This window comes from Cryptotermes secundus, unplaced genomic scaffold, assembly GCF_002891405.2.
Source record: "Cryptotermes secundus unplaced genomic scaffold, Csec_1.0 scaffold330, whole genome shotgun sequence".
NCBI classification, from domain to species: domain Eukaryota; kingdom Metazoa; phylum Arthropoda; class Insecta; order Blattodea; family Kalotermitidae; genus Cryptotermes; species Cryptotermes secundus.
This window is the reverse complement of record NW_019734317.1, coordinates 2,770,674-2,785,231: the sequence shown is the minus strand read 5'-3', so window position 1 is coordinate 2,785,231 and position 14,558 is coordinate 2,770,674.

Below are 14,558 nucleotides of genomic sequence, written 5' to 3'. Positions count from 1 at the left end.
CTACTGTCATGTTTCCATTTTCGAATGTACACAAAATATCATATGTTGGTAAAAGAGGTAGAAATAATTATGGTCTACTACCATATAATTATTTTGTAGCATTGTGTTGCACTTCTCACTTAATATTTGTTAATTAGTTGTATAGTCTTATGCGCAATAATTTACGTATTAAAATCTAATAAAAGCTAGTCACTTTAAAAGTTTTCACATGTTTCGACCGAATCTGTCATCATCAGGTGCTAAAAGTTGTGGTGAGGAAATTACTCTCTTTCTGCAGAACGCAGAACCCAAAAATTTTAACACCTCATGATGACCAATTCAGTCGAAATATGTAGTGAAAACTTTTAAAGTGAGTAGCTTTTATCAAGTTTTAATAAACTGCTGCACATAACACTGTAGTAAAGCAAAGTTGACCCCGTGCTTCACTAATTACGCACTATACCACGAAGGCGTAGGGGAGGTGAATGTATAGATCACATTTTCTTGACCTCGGCACTAGCTACAGGCGAGTGGACAACTTCACGCCACGGCCTCTTTACCCCAGGGAAAGAGACCCCGGTACCCATCGGATAGGAGGTTGGGTGGACCCCAGAGCCGGTCTGGACATGAAGAAGACAAACTTCTTGACGCTACTGGAAGTCGAACTCCGACACCTCCGTCGTCCAGCCCATACAGTCGCTATACCGACTATGCTATGCAGGCTCCTCCATATAAAAACTAATTAAAGCACTCACCATATACCTGCCTACCTCCAAAGGCTCATTATTTAAGATCATAAAACCGAAAGATAAATGCACATTTCGCTCGGCCGCCATGTTGCTGTTTCACATTCTATAAAAATAACTTAAAAAAACAATTTGTATATTCCTTCGAAGATAAATTCCAAATTTCGGAACGGTACATTAAAGGACACTAATGTTGCTCTCGCCCCATAATTTCACACGGCTGTCGCATCGGCATTTCAGGTGACAGGAAATTAAAAAGCACAAAGGAGTTGGGGGATTACAGTGGCATGAAGTTCATATAAAGTTTATTGGAAATCCGCCAAGCGGTTCGGTTACTATTTCAGGACAGACACTGAAACGTGATGATGTAAGGCTATCGCCCTTTATAAAATTATTATAATTGGATGGATAGTGGGTGGTGCCCTACATACTTACTCACGTCACATAGAATACTGAGCGAGAAACCGACATTCCGCTGCTCAAGAATTTCCCCTCGCCGCCATGTAGGCATATTCAAGACTTTAGACAGAAAACTCGATGCGTCATTACGCCCAAATACGACGTACTTTACCGCCAAGAGGTCACAGAAATGAAAGTTCTGGCGGGGGGTTGGCGGGATCGCGAAATCGAATTCCGCTCGGCGCACGTTTACTGCGATTTGCTGAACCTTCAGCACCACTGTTCGTTAAATGAGACAAATCAAAATCAAAACAGGCAAGCGTGCTCAACCCCTAAAGGTAGCAGGACAGAAACAAGACGCTAGAAATGCGAGAGGACATGGAGATTTGGTAGTGGAAGGTTGCCCTCAACGAATCTTATTTAGAACCCCAACCCCGGAAATCGAGAGTGAGAAGTCGGGCAAGGCAGCTGGGATAAACACGTTCGCTGATAGTGCTATGGGGAATTCAAAAGCACGAGACTGACGATGAACTGCACAACCATCACAGAAGGGGTAAAGGAAAACGAGTAAAAGATAAAGAAAAGTACGTAGAATGAAAAACAAAAATTTTTAAACGGAAAGATAGATAAATCAGAGGAATATGAAAATTGAAAAGAAAAAATAAACATAAAAATAAAGAGAAAGATTAAGCAATAAACGAAACAAAAAGGGTAGAAAAGCACAGAAGAAGATACTAACGAAACCAAATAAAATAAAGAAAAAGGAAAGAGGAAAAGAAATGTTTACAGACAGAGATAAAACAGATGGGTAGAAAAAGAAAGAAATAATCAACGATCAAAATAAAACAAAGAGAAATGATAGAAACAAAACACCCGGAAGAACGAAATTAAGAAAAGAATAAGTAATCAAAGAAATGAAAATCAGAGAGACTCAAAATAAAGAAACGATACAAACAATTAATAAATAAACAAAGACGAAAGAAAGAAAGGAAGAAAGGACCAAGGCGACAAGAAAAAAGGCACAAAGCACGAGAGGAAGCGGAGGGCGAATAAGGAAGGCCACAGTACTTCCGTTAATGAAGAGACACTGCCGGTACCCAGATCCCTGCCACAGTGCAGACCTTCTCCCGCTTAATCGAAGAGCAATCAATTCACACGAGCAACACTGTGAGGTAACTGAGGACGGCTCGATTTAAACTGACAGACCAAGGAGAGGACGCCTCAATCTCAACGGCGCATCAGCCATCAGTCGTCGTTTTCGGTACGAATTAATTCGTATGCGATTTTGCTTTTATTTCGCTGCTACATCAGACGTATCGGCTTACATGCGCTCTCCGCAAGAAGGGTGAAAGAAATGAATCGTGGGGAGGTTGTGTCTGTCCCCGAAACTACTGAACGAATTCAGATTATGTGCGGTATCGGGGACTACGCCAAGAGCTACGAGTTTATTTCTCCAGTCGTATCTGTCCCATAAAACAAAACAAACTCCGTTGCCTGTAGTCCGCAAGCGAAGTATACCGATCGCCGATTGTCGGCGAAGATTGTGCCAACTTTAGAGGATAGAGGGTGTTGCGTGGTCAGCGCAACGGATCTCCACGGCCGTTAATCTCGGTTTTCTAGACCGGAGCCGCCATTTCCTTGAAATAGCTCCTAAATTATCCTCACGAGGCTGAGTGGACCCAGTTCCAGACCCACTACTTCTCAGAAAAACTGACAGCGCCGGGAATCGAACCTGGGGCCTCTGGATCTGTAGCCAGGAACTCCGACCACTAGACCACAGGGTTCGTTGCTTGCAGTGCATTAACGTTCGTGTGTCAAGTGCCCTGTTACTATTTATACAAATAAGTACTGTAAGAAAGACTTCTTTTAGGGCACTGGTAATATACATTCATAACAAATCAGCAATTTCACTATTTCGGCATGTGTTGCTTTAAGAAAAAATCAGGGCGAAGAAGGAGTGTTTTGGCTTGAGCGTAGGCCTGCATCCATTAATTTGTGTGAGTACCACTGAGATATATCCGCTCAGGAACGTAACCCCCAGTATTAACAACTGTTTGAAGAAAGTGATTTTTTCAATTTACGCCTCTGCGAGCCACGCGGTATCCTTCTGGAATGTAGCTAAGCCTATACTGATCCTGCAAATAGGAATAATCATGCACTAAATAGGATCTCATAACACTGCTAAACTACGCGTTGATATGAAAATTGTATTCCACTGGGCTCTTTATTATAATTTTATGTATTTGGAACTGTCAAAAGAGGTCGGTTACGAAGCTCACTGCTAGCTCCTGCCCCAGCCCAAGTGCACATTAATGTCGGGGCCACTTCCCAATACTTCACGACCCTACACTGATGCAGAACGATTTTACCAACACATTTGTTTTTCTAAGAATACTGGAAATATTCTGCAAGCACAAAATACGGATATATCACAACGTTTCACAACTGAAACCCCGGATTTTATGATAAAACTGTTCTCTCTCCAACCTCTCACTCATTCTGTTTGAGTTGGCAGTATTTCAGATACCTTCAACATAACATATAACTACAAAATTCTACTGAAAGTAAACCACATTAAATGCGATAAGTAAAGGCCTAACTTCAAGACAAGAAACTTCGGTTTCTGGCAACCCATGCTTCTAAACGTACGCCTTGATCCGGAACAATCCGCATGAACAGCGAGAGGGCCTGACATCCTTTATAAAAACTGTACTGAAATAATTACATTGCTTATTCATTACGATAATCATACATATATGCATTTCCGCTGACCACTTTCCTAGTATTTGCCCTCGTGACGCAACAGTCACTGCTTTACGAATTAAACGGTTGCGAAGCAGCGCCGTAGCTACTGACACGGTCTGCGTGGCCATTACAAATTGGTTACGATATCGCAGCAGCCAGATCAGGAATGGAGAGCACTGTATAAGAGATGATGCCACCAGATCGCTAGTTTCTTTGTACATGATACATTTAACATTGCATTCACTAGGTCACATTACACAGCGTCGGAAGATGATTAATGAATTTGGGAAGGATATTTCAGTAGGCGACTGTGGCCTAACCTCAGGACTCTTTATGTTTAACGTTTCATGGGTTGTGGTGACACTGAGTCCACGTGGTACGTCGGTTACTTATTGCCCTATTGTACCAGCTCCGAATCATACTTGAGTATGCAATATTTGGTAGAATGAGAATTGGCAGGGGAATCCGAAGTACTCGGAGGAAACATGTCCAATGTTCGAAAGTTGTCTTCTGGNTGTTCACCACAAATCCCACGTGACTCGATCTGGGATCGAATCCGGGAAGCCGGCAGCTAGCCGCCTGAGCTATGGCACGGACTAGAGGTAAGGGTTACTATCCTGGCATCTTCCTACAGGGAATGAGGAAAATGTTACAGCCCTCAGTATGAGTGACGTCTATTTCATTTATTCATCAATGGCTCTACAGCTCTTTGCTGAACCCTACCCTTTTATTCAGGTTCATATTTTTTTTACACAGACGGATGGACTCCTTGGACAAGTGATCAGCCCGTCACAAGGCCTCTACCTACACGCAGGACAACAAAACCACAGAACAAACGCACACATAGATACCCACGTCTTGAATGGGATTCGAACCCACGATCCCAGCGTTCTATTGAGTGAAGACCGCGGGCCCACTGTGATCGGCATAAGTGACGTTCACGGAGCCGAAATTTGAAATTTGGGCCTCCCGACTATGGGGCGCTAACCGCTCTACAGTCATGTCAACCGATGGACGGTCTCCTCATTACGGTAGGCAGCATCGAATAATATATGAAAAAGCATGAACTTGAGACCATGTGAAAGGAAGCGGCCGTTGACGTCTCGCTATCCCGGGATTTTCGGGGAGGGGGGGGCTGAGCAAACCACGAACATTACTGAAAGCTAAACAACTGAATATTATGGATCAGCAGAGGAGTCACTTTCAGACTGAAACCTTCGCCTTATTCAAACACAGTTTAAATCTGGATCAACTATGCATTTATTTGTACGGCTGTTCAGTAACAAAAAAAAAAAAAGCTCCACTGTTTGTCAGCCATGCATACGAGTGTACTCCCTTTGTTTTTCTACAGAGACGGTGCTTATTATTTCAGTCCATGTTAGCAACACAGGCCAACTGTTCTGGTTTCCTTCCCGTATAATTCACCGATGTGTTTACAACGCAACCCATCTCTGAAACACAATATCCAACCAAGCAATCAGTCAATAACCATTAATTCTGGGCCAGTAATTTTGGCTTATTTTGGCTCCATTAATAAACCAATACATCGAAGATTTGCTAATAGGTTCACGTTAGGCAACAGTCATTAGTTTGCGGGCTGAACGATCAGATAATCGGGGTTCGATTTCGGCTGGAGCGGGGTTTCTCTTCACCACTACGTTTAGACGGGCTGTAGAGCCCACAGTCTCCTGTTCACTACCTCTCGAGGGCTCTTTCACAGGGTGCAAAGCGGTTAGGCCGTGCAGCGCCGAGGATTCACAAGTACTGCAACTACGTCTACTCTCGCGCGTTTTCATGCCGTGATGCTTAATTAATTACGTACATGGAACCTTCACGTTTACTTTCTCACTTAAGGCGAAAATATAAATGCCATTAGAGAGAAACAGAGTCTGTTTCACACTAGAAAGGAGGCTGATCTAGAAGTAAATGTAGATAGAGCTAAGTATGTTTGCGCGTTCATATCTCGTGACCAGAAAGCAGGAAACAACTGAGATGGTAAGAACTAATGACGTCTTAAAAGTGAGGCAAAGTTAGATCAACAATAACAAATCAAAATTACATTCACGGAGAAATTAAGAGCGCATTAAATCCGAGATGTGGTTCTTCCATTCAGTTCGGAATGTTTTATCTTCCTGTCTTCTATGTAAACATATAAAAATTACGACATACAGAACTGCAATTTTCCTGTTGCTCTGTACGGGTGTGACATTAGGCTTCCAACTCTAGGCGAAGAACATGGATTGAGGGTCTAAGAAGCAACAGCTAACCAGAAAATCTGGACCTACGGGACGGTAGACGACATGAAAACGAAGATGAGAATAAAATGAGAAGCTCCATAATTGATACCGACTGGGGACACGGCTCACATGACAGGATAATATTTCAATTTATGTTAAATAAACAGTGTGTGAGGGTGTGGCTAAACTCGAGTGGTTCAAGGCAGGATCCGGTTGCGCTCTCGCGTGGACACGGTAAAGATCCTTCGGTTCGCTTCAAATATGGGTACCTTCAGGACTAAATGAGAAACAATCAGTTTCTCAAGGTTAATATGTGTCATGTATTGTCACTATCCTGTTTGTGTCAGTTATTACCGCTACAGCGGAATGTTCTTTAGCACACCCAATAGGGCGTCTCGATTCGGTTCTGGGTAGTGCATTTGTCTGCCCCACATTCGCTGCTACTGCAGTCCGTCCAGTAACCTTGCAGCAACTGAATCCAATCAGATCCTTTATGCGCTGTTATGTGCTCATGCACAGAAACACTAACGCCGATCGCTATGCATTTACATTCCTGACAGGGAAATACCCCATTTCACTGTATTGGAGAGACAGAATACTCCGCCGTTGCACCATTCCACTCAGTTTCTAGCGTATACGAGACTACTAAATTCTGTTTCTTGTGAGAATATCGGGCAATTTCTTTTCATGATATCCCGAACGTCTACAATACTTTTCATTTCAGTTCTATAATAAAGCATTTGTATGTTATGAACAAGGGCTGCGCCATAGCTCAAGCGGTTAGTCGCTGGCTTCCCACCGAGGCGGCCTGGGTTCGATCCCGGGTCTGGTCAAATGGTATTTGTGGTGGACAAAGTGGCGCTGGGGCAGGTTTTCTCCGAGTACTTCGGTTTCCCCTGCAAATCTTCATTCTACCAATTGCTCCACAATCACCCTCACCTATCATCTAGGGCTGGTACAACAGGCCAGAAGTGGCCGTAGTGCAAGGGACTTAGTCCCACCCTACTAGCAATAAAAAAATGTTATGAACACAACAACTGATATTACAGTCCTAGTTCTGCTGCTTGATTTGACCGTCTGCACCTGGCAATCGATAAAATGCCAGCTACACTAGCGAATCTCACTTATTTTACAGCAAATGCAGGCGCTCTCATGTCTTCACCACTGTAAAATGAGATAAACTCAGAGCAAGATAGACTGTGAACCTTCTAACACGAGAAGGGGCTGCCTTCTCTCTAGGACACACACGGTTTGTGTCACTAGTTACTCTGTCCCGCATTTCTTTCTCCGCGTGCTGAGTACCTCCGGAAGAGTGCAGACATACCGAATGCTTAGGTCACTATAGCCGCCCTACCTAGTGATGTGTAGCCAGGCTCATTTGCGTCGCGTTGGTTGTCACTTGCTGCAACACCTCCCGCTCTCCTTCTCTTCTCAGTTTTAGTTTTGGGCGTCAAGTGATCTTAACAATCACGAAAGGAAGTACCGGGAGCGATGTGAAACTGAAAATGGAATGATGTCAAAAGGGCGACCGTGAGAATGACTCCACTGGGCCTAAACGGGTCTTGCTCCAACGAGATGTTTATGCAAAGGAGTCACTGGACAACACCGGATTAAGATAACAAGCTGTTTGCACTACAGCACTACACTAGGTTACATAATCAGTCCGCCGAGGCTGATTTCATACTTGTATCACTATTATTATCCTATACCCATATAGGTATAGCAGACGTAGATTTTTCGCCTTATCGTCACGAAGCCTAGTTAAAGACTACTCTTGCAAAAACGTCATCCGAAGTTAACTAGTATTTACTTCAGATGACGTAAACCCCTTCTTAATTTAATTCTGATTGGCTTGGGAGACTACGGGGACCGTCTCTGTGGTCTAGTAGTCAGAGTTCCTGGCTACAGGACCAGAGGTCCCTGGTTCGATTCCCGGCCCTACCAGATTTTCTGAGAAATAGTGGGTCTGGAACGGGGTCTACTCAGCCTCGTGAGGTTAACTGAGGAGATATTTCAATGAAATAACGGCTCCGGTCTAGAAAACCGAGATTAACGGCCGTGGGGATCCGTTGCGCTGACCATGTGATACCCTCTATCCGCAAAAGTTGGCACTAACTTCGCCGAAAACCGGCGGTCGCTCGGTCGGTATAGTTCACTTGCGGACTACAGGTCATGGAGTTTTTTTTGTGGGGGGAGGGTTGAGAGACTACAGGGGTCGACAAACCTAATGGACACAGACAATCAAATACCTATGTTTAATTCAAATGATTCTAAAATTCTGATTCTAATATGTTCTGGAACCTTCGACATGCGTGGCTTCGGTAAACTACCGATATTCCAGTGCCAGCTATCGTAAATTCTGTTTCATATTACACGTGACTTTCTTACATGGTTAGGATTCTCAGAACTGTTAGATTAAAACAGAGCATATGTAGCCCTTGAATACAACATGTCTTAATTTAACTACAATCAATATTACTTGAATAATTAGTACAATCCATATACACGGCGTCGGAGGTAACGACCGGTTGCATTACGTTCTGCTGAATGATATCACGAAGTCTGAATGAAGAACTGTGAACCTAAAGAAGTGGGTCGTGGCCCAGTTTTTAAGGCACTCTCCTGTCACTTGTCTGGAAGAACTGAGAAAAACAAGGAAACTCACAGAAGTAGTACATGATCGACACAATGTTTATGAATAGGCCTAATTTATTTAAGACCCAAATATGTATGAACCTGATATTTGCAAACAGTAAGCAAGTTATGTGCCGGTCACGGTAGCCGAGCGGTCTAACGCATGCCGTCTTCGCTCGTTCGGAAGCTGGAATCGTGGGTTCGAATCCCACTCAGGGCATGGATGTTAAGTGTTTGTGTGTGTGCTTTTCTGTGTTTGTGTACAGGTAGAGGCCTTGCGACGAACTGATCATCAGCCCAATGAGTCCTACCGAACGTCTATCTACGAGTAGTACACCGAAGTGAAACGGAGAGTTTCATGGAGGCAGGCCAAGGCCCAAATTGGGGCTTTAGCGCCAAAGGAAAGAAAGTAAGCTAGTTACTTTTCTCAAGAGAAGGATAGTCGAATATCCTATGCGGAACAACAGAGCAAGTTAGCTCAAGTAATAACGCTACCGACTTACATTCGAGAGGTACCCGATTCGACTCTCCGCGGGAACACCTACTATCCTGACCGTGGTTCTTTGTGATTTTCCCGTCCCTACAAGAAAATGCTGAGACAACGCCTTAAGTCAGAACACGATAGTTCATATGGTGTTCATCCCTAACAAACAACAAACTATACCGACCGAGCAACCGCCGCTTGTCGGCGAAGTTAGTGCCAACTTTAGCTGATAGAGGGTGTCGCATGGTCAGCGCAACGAATCCCCATATGCGTTAATTTCGGTTTTCTAGACCGCAGCCGCTATTTCCTTGAAATAGCTCCTCAATTATCCTCATGAGGCTCAGTGAACCCCGTTCCAGACCCACTACTTCTCAGAAAATCTGGTAGCGCCGGAATTGAACCCGGACCTCTGGATCTATAGCCAGGAACTCTGACCACTATACCACAGAGGCGGTCTCAGTTACTAACAGGAACTCTGACCACTATACCAAAGAGGCGGTCTCAGTTACTAACAGCGTCGTTAAAGAAATATAAGTAAAGAGAAAATCAGAAGGATTGATCTGGTTTCCGCCAGTAGAACTGAGAGCCATCTGTCTGTGAAAGCAAAACTGCAAACTCGACTGCATCCTTCCCATCTAACAGAGGCCCATAACAACTAAGACAAGTTAAATGGTTTCACGCCCATTTCCTAAATTGATTTCATAACAAAATGAAGTTCACAGGCCGATCTTGGAACATCTAAAAGTTCATTTTCACTGTCGAGTTAATTGCATTTTATAAAGTCATGTAGTTTGCATTTTCTTCCACTAGGACACAGGAAGAAGTTGAGAAACGCGATGATAAGAGGTCGCTACTCGACTCTGAGGCAATTTATTCCTCCGCCATACCACCCCCCTCCTTCCGGATCTAATTAGAGGGCTTCTTAACATTTCATACTTTATAAATCAGGGGGAGTTGAAATCTTAAGGAAATTTGTGACTTCTTGCATAGCCACTGAGTGTACTTTGTATGATAGAGCAGAATCCAGGCAGTTATGGAAGAAGTTAACAGAAATAAACTTGCAAGTTTCAGAAGCTTGTAAACAGCGCTGTCGGATGGTGGGCCCAACTTCGCGGCAGGGGGAAGGAAGGAAAATTTTATTTAAAAAAATAGATAGAGGCCGGGAGGTTTCCGAGTAAGAACTGCGTATTGCTCCGAGATCTGGAAATTATACCGCTATGGACGCAGAAAACACGAACATATATAATATATATGTTTATAAAGAAAGTTTAATTCCCTTCTCCGAACTGAAACAAAAGTCGATACTTGGTCTCAACGTAAAACAGCTGCATGAAATACGATTAATCTTTACTGTCAATATTATACATGCATGTGTGCATACGTGTGTGCCTGTATACATACATAAACCAACGACCTGCATGGAGAAGGATTCTTCTTGCGAGCCTGACAGCCGCCCAGCTAGTCGAGAAATTCTGCGCTTTTAGGGAATGCAAAGATTCAGTACCACGTTCGCAAGGGCCAGTCCACATCCTAGCACAATGTTTCTTTATTATCCTTTTTAATACTATTCTCCAGTCTACGTATAAGGGTGCCAAGTGGTCTCTTCTAAGGATTTTCGACTAAACGTTTGTGTCCATTTCTCATCTCTCCCATCTGTGATAATGTCCCATATATCACATTCTGCTTGATTTGGTCCTCCGAATAGTACAAGGCGAAGAATACATAGCACGAAGCTCCTAACCGTGTACGCTCTACTTGAAAATGTCATGTCATAGAATAATAGATCACTGATTGTTCTACGGGTTAGAATTCCTCATGCTACAAAGTGCTGATTGTGAAGAAAACATAATCGTGACGGTGAACAGTAAATGTGAGAAAAGGTAAAGTTGTCCGTGTGCTTAACTAATTAAGCACTACGCCGTGAAGACGTATGGGGGAGTGGATGTAGTGAGTGGTCAGCTTCACGCCCCACCGCTTTACCCCTGGGGAAAGAGCTTAGGAGGCTAGGTGGGCCCCGGAGTCGGTCTGGATGACGTGGAGAAAATTTTTGAGCCCACCAGGATTCGAACTCCGACCTCTCCGCCGTACAGCCTGTAGCCTATCGCTAACCGACTACGCTCTCCCGGCTCCTACGCTGAGCAGTTCTGGATTCAATATAAGCCGGTCGTGACTGGTTTCGAGGCACTGTGACGGCAACAAACTGGAGAGACGGACGAAACCGAACCAAGACCTCATCAATCAAGATAATTCGACCGAAATTCGAACCGGATCCTCACCAGAGCATTGCACGTATAGAAGTATGAGCAGAATAGCACAGACCTATAGTTCCTTATTTAACGACGTTGTCAACAACTCAGAATATAAATAATCGACTGATTGCATAATAATAAATAATGAATGAACAAACTAGAAGTAAACGGTCAAGGCTTCTGTGGTCTAGTGGTCACAGTTCCTGGCTACAGATCTGGAGGTCCCGGGTTCGATTCTTGGAGCTACCAGATTTTCTGAGAAGTAGTAAGTCTGGAACGCGGTCCACTCACCCTCGTGAAGATAATTGAGGAGCTAACTGAATGTAAAAGAAGCGGCTCCGGTCTAGAAAATCGAGATTAAAGGCCGTGGGAATCCGTTGCGCTGAACACACGACACGCGACAAGCGGCGGTTGCTCGGTCGGTATAGTTCGCTTCAAGACTAAAATCACGGAGTTTATTTGTTTTGTTTGTATGCCAGGTTTTACATAAATGAACTGGAAAAAAAAAACAGGAATATCCTCAGTCAAGGTAGCCATCGACCAAACTGAGATTCGAACTGGGCAACTCCAGAATATAATCCGATGGTTACCGTTTGAGCCAACTTGTTCCGTAACACAAATATAGCTAGCTATCTGTTAGGCGATGAGTTCAAAGTGTATTTACACAACATCAACTGTGACAATTTGACTTATATCATGGAAATGTTTCACTTTGTCTAGGAGCTCAGTCACAGTGATGAATGATTTAACTTTACATCTAGAACAGTTGAGCTAAGAAATGTTCTAGTAAGTTAAGTTGTCTAGAGATTCAAACTTCTGCCAAAACTGAAACACACAAATTTCCAACTTGGCAGCAAAACCTTCTTCAGAACTGCATACTTTGCTCTTCAAAACCAGCGGGAACAATGTACCAGGCTGCACAAGCAAGTCTGAACCACAAAACTAAGAAGAACGGTTGGGGCAGTTCCATCATGAACTGCGCATTCGTGTTACGCCTGATAAAGTTACAGGCATCCACATTACCGACGTTAGTGACACACTTGCATGAAAGTCAACATGAACATGTATAATGCCGTCCGTTGGAGGCCAATTCTGGTATATTCCGAATCTGCTGTATTCTCTAAATCCGTTTTTAACAGAATGACCAAGCATTTGTGAATCAGTGAGAAGAAATGGGCAATATCGTCATTCAGTAGAGGATGCTTAATCCTTGAACGCAGATAAATACATTCAGAACAGAATACCGTATTCTCCTGTTTCTTATGAATAATGATGAATACACTGTAAGATAAAAGGTAAAGTTGCTCCTGTGCATAACTAATTAAGCACTACGCCATGAAGGCGTATGGGGGAGTGGATGTATAAATCCACATTTTCTTGATCTCGGCACTAGTTGGAGGTGAGTGGTGAGCTTCATGCTCCGGCCGCTTTACCCCAGGTACCCATTGGATAGGAGGTTGGGTGGATCCCAGAGCAGGTCTGGACGACTTGGAGAAAATTCTTGACCCTACCGGGACTCGAAATACAACCCCTTGGTAGTCCAGCCCGTAGCCAGTCGCTATGCCGATTATGCTATTCAGGCTCCTTGATTAATGCACTGTATATACACAAATATAATTTTACGCGTCGGTTTATATAGCTATGGAACTTGACCTCTCCCCTTTAGGGGGAACATACATTGGGGGCGTCTGACAACAGGATGCTCAAGAGAAACAAGAAACACAGGAAGGGTACATAATAAGAAGGAAGCGTCAAAGCAAGGATGATGAACTGGGTGGGATATGTACATAGCGGACTTGCGGGATAAGATATGCAAACAGAATTTTAGTTAGGTAAATCTGAAATAATACAATACAGTATTAAAGTGGCCCATGACAATATTCAGTGGCACCTTCTTGTGAACACTATGATATCCTTTGGGTTCCACAGGAGGAGGTGAATTTTTTGACTATCCGAGCGACTATCAGTTTATCAAGGACTCTGCTCCATGAAGCTGGTCAGTACGTAATAAAAACGTGAAATACGTGTGGCAGATCTACACTCCTACACTTACTTCAGCCAGCATGAATTAATTTCGAGTGAAGTAGACCATATAAATCTGTATACCCCAGTATCACCCGAATATATGAGCACTCTATTATCTGCAAGAATAAAACAACTTTATATCAACTCTAGATACACTGCTTTTACGCTGATCAATTCTCTAATCCAAAATTCTTACATCCATTCAGTGACAACTCGCCAGTTATGAATCACCAATGGCTTTGGACGGAGGAAAGAGGGTTTCGACCCCCAACTGATATCCAGCCACTAGCCAAATTACGAGCGACCATTACCCCAAACACAGGCTTAGTTCAATCCCATACCAACCACAATAATGGGTCTGACAAAAGCCTAGGTACATTAGTTACATATAGGAAGCTTAAGCATAGGAAGACGCCAAACTATATCTACCAATAACATTCACCATTGTAAAAGCCGAATAATACTCGAACTATGCCCAGCAAGAAACCAAACTACTGCAGTCTTCTGTTTATCCTTACGAAGATAAAACTTCTCATCCTCCTTGACCCAGAATTAAAAGCCATATGGCTGAAAACTACGATTAAGGTCCTGGCTCGGGTTTGTCGTGTTTTTCGACGGCAGCTTAGGCAAATGCTAGGATACTAACTTAGAAAAATGACTGCTACTATTTCCTTTCACATTATTTCCCATTCGTAATTATCTTACCATTTGACCATGTTTATGAACTACGTAAGGGAGATGGGCTGAACACCGTGGCTGCGCGGTCTAAGACATGAACTGACTTCGCCCACTTGAACACTGAGATCATGGGTTCGAATCCCATTCGAGGCATGGACATGTGTGCGTTTACTCTGTGTTTGTGTTATTCTGTGTGTAGGTAGAGGCCTTGCGACGGGCTGATCCCCTGTCCAAGGAGTCCTACCGTGTGTGTACGGATTAATAAACTGAAAAATCGGCCACGGTCCATAAGGGCTGCAGATAGATAGATAGATAGATAGATAGATAGATAGATAGATGTAAGGAAGCCGGGATAGCGCAGTCAATATAGCGACTGGCTACA